The 12,969-nt window shown below is 40.3% G+C and overlaps 1 pseudogene; it reads left to right on the forward strand.

Moving 5' to 3' along the window:
- The first annotated feature begins 10,707 nt into the window (after positions 1 to 10,707).
- LOC103268088 lies at positions 10,708 to 11,721 on the forward strand (annotated as a pseudogene).
- Positions 11,722 to 12,969: the final 1,248 nt, after the last annotated feature.

A 12,969-nucleotide genomic window follows, 5' to 3' on the forward strand; every position in this document is an offset into this window, starting at 1 on the left:
GGGTTCGAGACCCGCCTGGGCAACTTGGCGAGACCTCATCTCTACAATAAATAAAAAATTAGCCGGATGTGGTAGTGCACGCCTGTAGTTCCAGCTACTTGGAAGGCTGAGGCGGAAGGATTGCCGGAGCCCAGCAGGTCGAGGCTGCAGTGGCCGGGAGTGGCCACTGCACTCTAGTCTGGGTGACAGGGTGAGACTCCAACTCAAAATAATAATAATAATAAAAACTCTTCCCTTTTGTTTCAGAGTCATAATATTTAGTTTTACATATTTATTATTTTACACCTGTAAACAATTATGTCATGTAAATCAATTTATCTCTCAGATTTCTTACACTAAATAGGTAGTTATCTTGGAGGTGTCCAACTCTTTTATGATAATATTAATACTGAAATAGCAATTATTTTACTAATTTTTATTTGGATTATTTCATTATCCCACAGTAGCCCAATGGAAAGCAGTTCAAATTTAACAAGTAGATGCTTTGAATTAAACAAGACTTCAAGTCATTTGATTTTTATTATATTCAAGCAGATGGATGGAGAAGTTTCTGCCAAGTAGCAGCTTGCTTTCCCCTCATTATTAATTTTCTTCTTAGCAGAATTACCAGATCTCAAATGGTTGTGTCTAATACTGGCTATTTCCTTACATTTAGCACTGCCTTCTAATGCCGGTGTTCTCAAACTTTGGGAGTGCATCAGAATCACTGTTTAAAAACTCACAGAACTAAATGTTTGGTCAGGACTGGAGGGGTTGAGGAGCCAGAGAGCATTCACCAACCCACAAGCCCAATGTAGTGGTTTGTGGGTTGGGGTCTAGATCTCCTCACACCTGTCCTGACCCTGGGGGAAGGAGATGAATGGATGAGCAGAGGTCAGGTGTGGTGGGTGATTTGTGCCACTAGCTGCCTGTCTGTGCCCCTGTGTGTGTTGACACATTCCTTGGGTGTGAAAATGTGTGTCCACTAACAATAAAGAGCTCAAGTAGTAAACAAAAACCACCTTATGTATTTTCAATCATTTAATCCTCACTCTTACTTCATGATCCTCTGAAAGAAGTGGTACTCAAGTTGAGTCATTTCAAAATCACCTAGGTATCAATATGACTGCTCAGCCCTTTCAATAGCTTCTGTGTTCTTATGTCTCACAAGACCCATATTAAACTAGGCAGATTGTTAGAGAGAGAAAAAGAGAGGTAGGGAGGAAAGAAGGCCTGGCAAGCCACTGCCAAGATTTTCCACTGTAAGATAAGTGCATTGAGGAGAAATTACAGAGATTTTACAAACAGAAAGACAAGATCTTGAGATTGAACCACACTGGCTTGTCTGGCTTGTCTGGAGTATGGGCTATAAAAATTTAGCATTAACATTAAATCCATAGAAAACATAGCCATGAATAACAGTGGTCCAACAGTGAATAGGAATGGTTCCCACCAGCTGGTGTCTGTGGCAGTGATGAAAATTATCCAGAATCTTTTTATATTCTGAAATAAAAGACAAATGATTTCCCTCTGGATTGGATGTAAGAGATTAGTGAAATAAATTTAGTAAATGATATATCACATTTCCAAATATCTTTGCTAAATGTGGTTTGTGATATAAAAAATATAGGTATTGAACAAACTAGGGGCATTGAAGGGCAAACCATGGATCTAGAGAAGGAGGAAACAGTCTGATAGAAATCTTTTTGATCCATGTGTTTCTTGAATTCATATAAAGAAGAGTACTGGATAAATCAGGCTGCCTCTATCTTCCCCTATACACCGAGACCCAGCAGTCATCATAGGACAACTCCTTATAAATGCTAAGCTGTGCTCATCCTACCATGAGGATGCTTCTGTAGGTCTCATTTGGTGAGGGGTTCTCAAAGGCATATTTCCCACCATCAGCTCATAGGAGAGTACCTCAGTGCAATTGTGATCTACTTTTTCATCATATGCTTTCCCCATCAAAGCAAAAATTGCGCCGAAGTTAAACAGACAAGTACCTAGCAATAAGGTAGATAGGAAAGAACTAAATATAAACTCTACTGAAATAGAAGAAGGTAAGTTTTTAGGGCTGGGGCTGGGTTGAGTTCTGGAGACCATTTAGTGGAGGCCATAAGCCATCTGTGATTGCTAATTGGCTTTACTCAAAGGAAACACAAATGCATCATATTTTTATAACAGGAAGTAGTTATGCAACTAGGAGCACAGTTTGCAGAAATTAGACTCCTATCTTCCAACAGGAACTGAAGATATCTATCCTCCCACAGGATCTATCTCTTTGATGATTTCATGTCAAAGAAATAATCCCCAATTCCTTAAGAGAAACAATTCATTGATTTATAAAATTGAGATTTATGTACACTTAAGAGAAGCAGAGAAAAAATTGGCAATAATGACTTTCTAAAGTAAACAATACCAAAAAAGGGAGGCCAGGGACTTACAGTCAAAAAAAAAACACCTCTCTAAAGTTAAGTCAAGATAAAAGAAATATGAAGTCCATCTTGACCACCTCAAATTAATTTCTGGGACATAGTATTTCAAGGTACTGTCTGGATGGGTCTCCTTGGAGATTAAGATCAGCTTCACACCTTGGGAATTTCTCACATGATCTCTCAGCAGGGGAGGACCAAGATCTCCCACCCAGTGGACCATCAGTTTATTTTGCTCGCTGCAAAGACCTTCACAGGTGAAGATGAGAACTCTGGGCTCTGCCTCTCAGTTCCTACAGTCTGCATATACCTAGTCCAGGGGATTAGGGCCTGGAACATCTTCCCTAGAAAGCTGGTTCTTGAAGTTTGATCTCCATACCCAGCAGTCTCAGTATTATCTGGGGACTCTAGAAGAACAAATTCTGAGTTTCAAACCCAGATTTTCTGAATGAATTACTCTTAGGTTCAGGTTTAAGGGTCATTGTATTAAACAAGCCCTCCAGGTGGTTTTATGCCTGTTCAGGAAGATTTTATTTTTCTGTAGCATTCCTGTTCACCCTGTGCATGCACTTTCTGTAATTAGATTCTTGGCAAAGCTAAAGTATTTTTGTAGCGAGTTGGCAAAAATGCATCAGTGCATGCTTATTTTCATAATTATTTTAAAAACAATCTATTAATATTATTTTTCTGCTATTTTCACAAGTAGTCCTACTCTGTATACATTTATAAAATAAAAATTTTAAAGTCCCTGATCATTCAACTTTGTGCAATAAGATTGTGGGTGTAGGACCATTCCTGTAGAGTTGTGTATACATGTGTGTATGTTCAGATAAATTCCTAGTTAAGTTATTTTATTTCAAATAAAGTCATGTTTTGTTTAGCACTCTGCAGCTCTCTTTTTTGACTTAAAAATAAATTTTAGGTAAAATAAAATCACCTCCTCAGTAATCACCAGTTACCTCCTTATCAACTCCTTATACTCCAAAAATTGCATCTTTCTTGTAGTGTTTTGCATGCACCATGGCTGTCCTCTTGTGGTCGAGTGAGCTGGGCTCAGGGTTTCTAATGGCCCCTTATCTCTGTCAGTGCTCCTCTTTTAAGGCCATGGAACACTGCCAAAGACCTTCCCCTATCCTATTACCTGGATGAAAAAGCAATGCATGGAGGCCAGTTGGGCTCAAGGTGTTCCCTCTCCAGGCTTGGGATCCAGATCCATCCCAGTGGAACCCTGGGGTACTGATTTCAGCAATGGTATCCCCTGCTGAGTCCAGGAACTCTCACAAAGAGTGGCATTGTTCAGGCAATGCCCTGTCATCTAGTGCATAATTTTTTAGATTGTTCTGGTAGGTGTGCAAAAATGCACTGGTGATTTCCCTATTGGATCTAGGATTCTGCACAATCCCCACATGTTAACCCTCTCCACACACCAAAAGGTGAAAACAGACCAAATATTTGTCAAGTCATGAATTGATGAGCAAAAGGTGGTATATTGATACAATGGAATATTATTCAGCCATAAAAAGGAAAGAAGTACATCCATGTACTTCAGGATGAACCTTAAAGACATTATGCTGAGTGAAAAAGACAGATACATAACAACACATTACTTAAGCTACTTTTGTCTGCCATACATAAGAACACATATTTTAGTTTATATGAAATATCCAAAATAGGTAAATCTATAAAGATAGAAAGCAGAACAGTGGGTGCCGTAGGGAATGGGGGAGTGAGGAGTACAGTCACTGCCTAATGAGAATGACTTTCTGAGATGGAATTAAGATGGCCAACATGAGACAACCAGAGACAGTTTCCCCTATGGAATAAACCAAGATAGCTTCCTCAGCACCCAGAGAGGAACAAGAGAGACAGAATGCTTCTTCAAAGAAGTGATAATAATCACATAATGCAAAGAAGAGAAAAATCTATCATCCTGGCCTGGGACAGATCAGATTCTTTTCTAAACCACTACAGTCTACTGTGGCAGCCTCCAGACACAGTGAGGAAGGTGAATGAGGGAAATTCAAGAGTTCTGTGCTCCTGCCACAGATGTGAAGGGCAGTCTTGAGCCTTGCAGGACTCCAGTCCCTCACAGGAAACTGCCTTACCCACAGCTTTGCTCTGCCGAAGCTCATGTGGAGTGGTGCAGGAAAAAAAGAAAGCCTTAAGCAGTACTAGCTGTTGTTTCCCAAGAACTCAACCCTTGTGAGCCTGGGAGGAGATGGACCACAAGGGCAAATTCCAAGGCTGCAGACATTTTCTTTTTCTTTTTTTTTTTGAGTTGGGGTCTCAATCTGTCGCCCAGACTGGAGTGCAGTGGCCGCTCCCGGCCACCGCAGCCTCAACCTGCTGGGCTCTGGAGATCCTTCTGCCTCAGCCTTCCAAGTAGCTGGAACTACAGGCGCGTGCTACCACGCCCGGCTAATTTTTTGATCTATTGTAGAGATGAGGTCTCGCCAAGTTTCCCAGGCGCATCTCGAACCCGCAGGCTCAGGCAATTCACTCACCTCGGCCTCCCAAAGCATGGGATTACAGGCTGTGCCACCGAGCCCAGCTTGCAGACATTTTCTACCTGGGGTGGATTGCTGTGAAACCCGAGGACCTGAGACCAGCTGCACTTTGACATTCAAAAAGGCAAACTTTCTGAGGTCAGCTAGGTGGGGCTTATTGCCCTAGTAAGCTGTCACTCTCTGTGTAAACTCTTCTGTGCCTGCCCTGCACAACAGCATTACCAGACTGACCTGGGACTACCTCTTAATCTCCACCAGGGTAGCCAAGAGTACACTTTTGTGGCGTGCTTAAGTTCCTTTTCCCTGACATATTACCCTCAAAGGCTCAAAACAAACAGATAACTGGGGTAATCCTTAGAGCCCTACCCTCCACCTAGGTTGACTGGTCACCTCTTTGGAATGATACTTGCCAAAGAGAAAACCCACAGCTGCCACCATAGCTTGCTTCCTCCCACAAGTGCCACCTGTGGGCCAGAGGTCATCAGTACAACTTACCAAATTAGATATAATATCTCAGCTCTGGGGACGGCCTGATCCCAAACCCCAGCTAACACCACTTTCCAAGCCACTCTGGCCACTCAGGATGCTATGAGCCAGTTCAGGTACTCAGCACAGGACTGCCATAGCTGGCAATTGAGAAACTCACTACACCAAGGCTGTATATAACCAAGAGAACTCTATAGTGCCTACATTAGCCCCCTACCAACCTCAAATAAGAAGAAATAGTCTACCCAAAAGAGAAGGAAAAATAAAAACAATTCTGACAATATGAAAAAACAGAGTCTGCCAACACCCCCAAAAGAGCACAACAACTCTTCAGCAACCAACCCTAACCAAAATGAAATCTCTGAAATTTCAGACATGGAATTCAAAAGGTTGGTTATAAAATTGATCAATGAACTTCAAGAGAAAATTGAAAACCAACATAAAAACATTTTTTAAAGTATTCAGGATATTAATAAAAAATTATCCAAAGAGATGCCTAAAAAAAAAAAAGTAGAAATTCTGGGAATGAAAGACTCAGGTAAGTACAAAATGCAGTGGAAAGTTTTTAACAGTAGACTAGAACAAGCAGAAGAATGTATCTGAGAACTTGAAGACAAGGCTTTTGAATTAACCCAATCAGACAACAATAAAGAAAAGAGAAATAAGAGAATGAAACAGTCTCTAAGAAATGTGGGTCTACATAAAATGTCCAAACTTAAGAATTATAGGTCTTCCCAAATAAGAGAAAATAACAGGTTTGGGAAACCTATTTGAGGGAATAATGGAAGAAAGCTTCCCTGGCCTTGCCAGAGATCTAAACATCCAAATACAAGAAGCCCAAAGAACCCCCAGAAGATTTGCTGCAAAAAAGGTCATGCCCAAGTCATATAATCATTCAGTTATGCAAAAGTAATGTGAAGTAAAGAATTCTAGGAGCAGTGAGACAAAAGCATCAAATAGGTTACAAAGGTAAACCTATCAGACTAACAGCAGACTTCTCAGAAGAAGCCCTCTAATCCAGAAGGGACTGGGGCTCCATCTTCAATCTCGTGAAACATAATAGCAGTCAGCCAAGGATTCTGTAACTCACAAAACTAAGTTTCACAAGTGAAGGAGAAATGGAGTTCCCTTGCTGCGGGAATTTGTCACCACTCGACCAGCTCTACAAGAAATACTCCAAGGAGTTCTAAATCCTGAAGCAAAATGTCAAAATACACCAGTAGAAAAATGCTGGAACTCATAAAGCTCACAGGCCTTATAGAACACCAACACAATAGAGAAACTAAATAAATAAAGCAACCAGATAACAGCCAGTATGATGAATGGAATAGTACTTGACATGACATTATTCACTCTGAACATAAATGGTCTCAGTGCCTTACTAAAAAGATATAGATTGAATGGATTTAAAAAACAAAACCCACATATCTGCTGCCTTCAAGAGACCCACTTAATACAAAAAGACTCCTATAGACTCAAGGTAAAGGGATGGGGAAAAATATTCCACGCAAATGGAGACCAAAACTGAGCAGAAGTAACCATTCTCATATGAAATACAACAGACTTTAAATTAACAACAGTAAAAAAGACAAAGATAATTATTATATAATGATAAAAGGATCAATCCAACAAGAAGACATAACAATTTTAAATATATATGTGCCTAACACCAGAGTCCCCAGCTTTATAAAACGAATTCTACTAGATCTGAAAAAAGAGATAGATAGCAATACAATAATAGTGGGAGGTTTCAACTTTCCACTTGCAGCAATAGACAAATCATCAAGTCAGAAAGTCAAAAAGAAAACATTGGAGTTAATTGAACTTTAGAGAAAATGGAGCTAACAGACATCTACAGAACGTCCCATCCTCAAACTACAGAATATATATCTTTCTCATTAGCACATGGAACGTTCTCTAAGATAGACAATATGTTAGGCCACAAACCAAGTCTTAATAAATTCAAAAAAATTGAAATCATGTCAGAGAACTTTTCTGACCAAAGTGGACTAAAACTAGTAAATAACTTTAGGAAGAACTCACAAAACCAACCAACCAATCAAACAAACAAAAAACATGGAAATTAAACAATCTTCTTTTGAGCGATCCTTGGGTCAAAAATGAAACCAACATGGAAATTTAAAAATTTCTTGAATGAATGACAGCAATAAAACAAATTATCAAAATTTCTGGGACACAACCAAAGCTATTCTCAGAAGAAAATTTATAGTGCTTAAAGTCTGCATTAAGAACACAGAAAGATTGCATATTGACAACCTAAAATCACACATGCATGAACCAAAACCAACCCCCCAAAAAGAAAAGAAATACCTAAGATCAAAGCAGAGCTAAAATAAATAAATAAATAAATAAATAAATAAATAAATAAATATAAAGTATCGATAAAACAAAGTTGGTTGTTTGAAAAGATAAAAAATAGTTGAGACCACTAGCTAGATTAATTAATAAACAAAGAGAGAAGATTGAAATTAACTCAATCAGAAATGAAAATAGAGACATTCCAAGTGATACAACAGAAAATCAAAAGATCATCTGAGACTACTGTGAACACCTCTATGAAAATGAACTAGACAATCTAGAGGAAATGGATAAATTCTTGAAAACATACAACCCTTAACATTGAATCAGGAAGAAACAGAAACCTGGAACTGACCAGTAATAAGTAGCGAGATTGAAACAATAATTAGAAGTCCAGGACCTGATTGACTCACAGCTAAATTCTTCAAGGAAGAACTGGTACCAATTTTACTGAAGCTATTCAAAAAGATTGAGGAGAGGGAATTCTCCCTAACTCATACTACAAGACCAGTATCACCCTGATTTCAAAGCTAGGAAAAGACACAACCAAAAAGGAAAACTACAAACCAATATCCCAGAAAAAGCATTTGATAAAATCCAGCGTCACTTGAAATCCCTCAGCAAAGTAGGCATACAGGGAACATTTCTAAAAATAATAAAAGCCACATATGACAAACCCACAACCAACGTCATCCTGAATGGAGAAAAGTTAAATGCATTCCCCCTCAGAACAGGAACAAGGCAAGGATATTCACTTGGAAGTCTTAACCAGAGAAATCAGGTAAGAAAAAGAAATAAAGTATATCACACCTGGCACAGTGGCTCACGCCTATAATCCTAGCACTTTGGGAGGCCGAGGTAAGAGGATTGTCTGAGTCCATGGGTTTGAGACCAGCCTGGGCAACTTGGCGAGACCTCATGTCTACAATAAATCAAAAAATTAGCCGGGAGTGGTGGTGCATGCCTGTAGTTCCAGCTTCTTGGCAGGATGAGGTGAAAGGATCGCTTGAAACCAGCAGGTCGATGCTGTGGTGGCTGTGAGCGTGCCACTGCACTCTAGCCTGAGCAACAGTGTGAGATTCCAACTCAAAAAAAAAAAAAAGAAAGAAAGAAATAAAGCATATCCTAATTGGAAAAGAAGAAATCACACTGTCTCTGTATGCTGATGATATGATCTTTTATCTACAGAAGTCTAATGACTCCTCCAGAAGTCTCATGGACTTAGTAAATGAATTTGGTAAAGTTTCAGGATACAAAATCAACACACACAAATCAGTAGCAGTGCTATACACCAATAGCGACCAAACCAAGAATCAAATCAATAACTCAATTTCATTTACAATAGCTGTAAAATAAAATACCTAGGAATATATTTTATCAAGAAGGTAAAAGATCTCTACAAGGAGAACTAGAAAACACCGATGATAGAAATTATAGAAGACACAAAAAAATGGAGCGACATCTCATGCTCATGGATTGGACGAATCAACATTGCTAAAATGACCAAAGTAATCTACAGATTCAATGTAATTCCTACTAAACTACCAATGTCATTTTTCACAGACTTAGTAAAAAAAATCCTAAATTTCATATGGAATCAAAAAAGAGCCAGAATAGCTAAAGCAATCCTGGGCGGGGGGGGGGAGGCATCACATTACCTGACTTCAAATTATGCTAAAAGACTATACTAACCAAAACAGCATGGTACTGGTATAAGAGGAGACACATGGACCAATGGAACAGAATAGAGAATCCAGAAATAAACCCATGTACTTAATCAATCCAACAGATCTTTGACAAAGTAGACAAAAACATACAATGACAAAAGGACACCCTGTTCAATAAATGGTGCTGGGAAAATTGGATAGTTACATGCAGAAAAATGAAATTTGATTCCTCTCTCTCTCCATATGCAAAAATTAGCTCAAGATGTATTAAAGACTTAAATGTCAAACCTGAAACCATAAAAATCCTAGAAGAAAGCCTAGGGAAAACTCTTCTGGACATCGCCCTAGGCAAATAATTTATGACTAAAACCTTAAAAGCACATGCAACAAAGCCAAAAATAAACAAACAGCACTTAATTAAACTAAAAAGATTCTACACAGCAAAAGAAATAATCAACAGAGCAAATAGGCAACTTACAGAATGAAAGAAGATTCACAAACTATAAACTATACCTCTGACAAAGAACTCGTATCCAGAATTTATAAAGAACTCAAACAAATCAGTAAGAAAAAAGTAAATAACTCCTTTAAAAAGTGGGCAAATGACATGAACAGACATCTCTCAAAAGAAGATATACAAATGACCAAGAAACATATTTTTTAAATGCTAAACATCACTCATAATCAGGGAAATGCAAATTAAAATCACAATGCAAATTAAAACCACCTTACACCAGTCAGAAGCGCCGTTATTCAAAAATTAGAAAACAACAGATGCTGGCATGGATGCAGAGAAAATGGAATGTTTATATACCATTGGTGGAAGTGTAAATTAATACCTTTATGGAAAGCAGTATAGAGATTTCTCAAACTACTAAAAGTAGATCTTCCAGTTAATCTGTGAATCCCGTTACCGGGTATCTACCCAAAGGAACAGTGGTTGCTATATAACAAAGACATCTGCACCCACATGTTCATCGCAGCACAATTCACAATTGCAAAGATGTGAAATCAACCTAAATGCCCATAAACCAATAAATGCGTAATAAAATTGTGGTATATATACACTATGGAATATTTCTCAGCGATGAAAAAGAATGAAATAATTTATTTTGCAGCAACTTGGATGGAATTGAAGAACATCACCCTAAGTGAACTAACTCAGGAACAGAAAGCCAATGTTCTCACATAACATGGAGCTAAATTAAGGATATGCGGGGCGGCGGCGGGGGCAGGGCCCGGGGACTGAGGGGCGGGGGGCGACGCGGACGCCCGCGGCGCGGGCTGGGGCATCGCTGAGGGCCTCTACCCGAGATGGCGCTGCTGGCGGAGCACCTGCTGCGGCCGCTGCAAGCGGACAAGCAGATCGAGACGGGCCCTTTCTCGAGGCGGTGTCCCACCTGCCACACTTCTTCGATTGCCTTGGGTCTCCTGTGTTTACCCCCATCAAGGCCGACATCAGCGGCAACATCATGAAAATCAAAGCCGTATCTGACACCAACCCCACTAAGCTCTGGACCCTGCAGAACATCCTGGAAGTGGAGAAGGAATTGTATGGAACAGAGTGGCCCAAAGTGGGGGCCACACTGGCGCTGATGTGGCTGAAAAGAGGCCTCCGCTTCATCCAGGTCTTCCTCCAGAGCATCTGTGACCGGGAGCGGGACGAGAACCACCCCAACCTCATCCGCGTCCATGCCACCAAGGCCTATGAGATGGCCCTCAAGAATTACCACGGCTGGATCGTGCAGATCTTCCAGGCAGCGCTGTAAGCAGCCCCCTAAAATCCGACTTCCTGAAGGCGCTCTCCAAGCGGCAGAACGTGACGGAGGAGGAGCGCGTGGAGAAGATCCGTCTCTTCCCGGTCAACTGCACGGCCACCATCTACGTCATCTACGAGATGTACACCAAAATGAATGCTGAGCTCAACTGCAAGGCGCCCGCGGCAGCGCCCGACGACCGCGGGCAGAAACAGGTAAACTCGAACCTCACTGAATCATGCCGGGACCCGAGCGCTGCCCAGGGTCCTGCCAGGGTCTTCAGGGAAGAGCCCTGGCTTTTTAAAAGTCCTTTTTTGGGGTCTATTCTAATGGAGCAATAAATAACGAGCTCACTTCCAAATCTCCTTTGAACTTCACAACAGACTTTAGACCTTCATTTCAGTGTGATAAGAATTGATTAATATTGTTACTAAATCAGGTTCTAGGGTTTTGGGGGTTTTGTTTTCTTGCCAGCGAGGAGCACGGCTCTGGGGACATGGTGTCAGCCACCTCACTTCGCAATAAGCACGTGTCCTGTGAGGACCTGCGGAATGACGTGAGGGAATTTTAAGGACCATGAAGCGCTGATCTGAAATATGCAGGGCCGCTCTTGTGGGATCGTTCAGATGTGAGCCGGTGTGCGTTCCGTGTGGTCTGCACAGCTCAGTTCCACAGCACTGTCATTACCAACCCTGCTCTTGTCTCTTGCCAGACCATGTTTTTATAGCTGAAACCAATCAGCAAGCCTTTGATGACCAACGGGCGTTGCTCTTAAAGCTACGGGGCACAGCTGACCGCAGAGGACTGTATTTGCATACTTCTGCAGAACCATTTTCTTCAGGGACAGCTTTTCCAACCTAAGAAACTACCTACTGCGTGTGTTCTTTTGAGAGGGAGAGATAACCCTCCAGCAGCTGAGACCCAAGAAAACGCCTCGATGCCTTAACTGTCCTTCCTGGAACTAAAAAGAGTTGTATTTTTTTAAGTGTTTGGGGACAACCCCAAAAAGTAGATGTTAAAAAAAAAAAAAAAACCTAGTGAGGATCAATTGGTGATTTTTATGCAGAAACTGAATAATTCTTTACAAATAAATCTCTATTTTGGAATAAAAAAATAAATTAAGGCTACGCAAAAACATAGAGAATGGTGTAATGGACACTGGAGACTCATAAGCGGGAAGGGGGGAAAGGCTGGAGAGATGAAAAATCACCTATCAGGCACAATGTCCACAGGTGAGGGTAGTGGGCACACTTAAAGCCCAGACCAAAAACTGTTTGTACCTCCAAAGCTATTGAAATAAAATAATCAAAGATACAAAATAATAAATAAATAAAAATTTAAAAACAGAATGACTTTCCTTTTGGGCTGATGAAAATATTTGGAACTAGATAGAGATTATGATTGCACAAAATGTGCACTGGATTGTACACTAAGTAAATAATTTTCTTCTTTAAATTTATCTCAATAATTTCAAAAACTCAAGTGGAGGGTGCTAGGGCTCATGCTTTAATTTCAGTGCTGTGGGAGACTGAGGTGTGAGGACTGCATAAGGGCAACAGTTTGAGACCAGCTTGGATAACATAGCTAGACCCCTCCCATCTCGACAATATATTAAAAATAAAATACATGTTTTTGAAAATTCAACTGGAGGTTGTTTAATTGCCACTGATATGTCTTTTTTGGAGAAATGTTTGTTGAAATCTGTTACTCGTTGGTAAAACAGAGCTATGTGTTTACTTAGTATCAAGTTTTGGGTTTGTATGTATTTTGAATACAAGACCATTACCAACTATGTGATAATGGAGATATTTTCTTCCAG

Source organism: Carlito syrichta, unplaced genomic scaffold (assembly GCF_000164805.1).
Source record: "Carlito syrichta isolate Samal-C Ts95f unplaced genomic scaffold, Tarsius_syrichta-2.0.1 Scaffold308700, whole genome shotgun sequence".
Taxonomy (NCBI): Eukaryota; Metazoa; Chordata; class Mammalia; order Primates; family Tarsiidae; genus Carlito; species Carlito syrichta.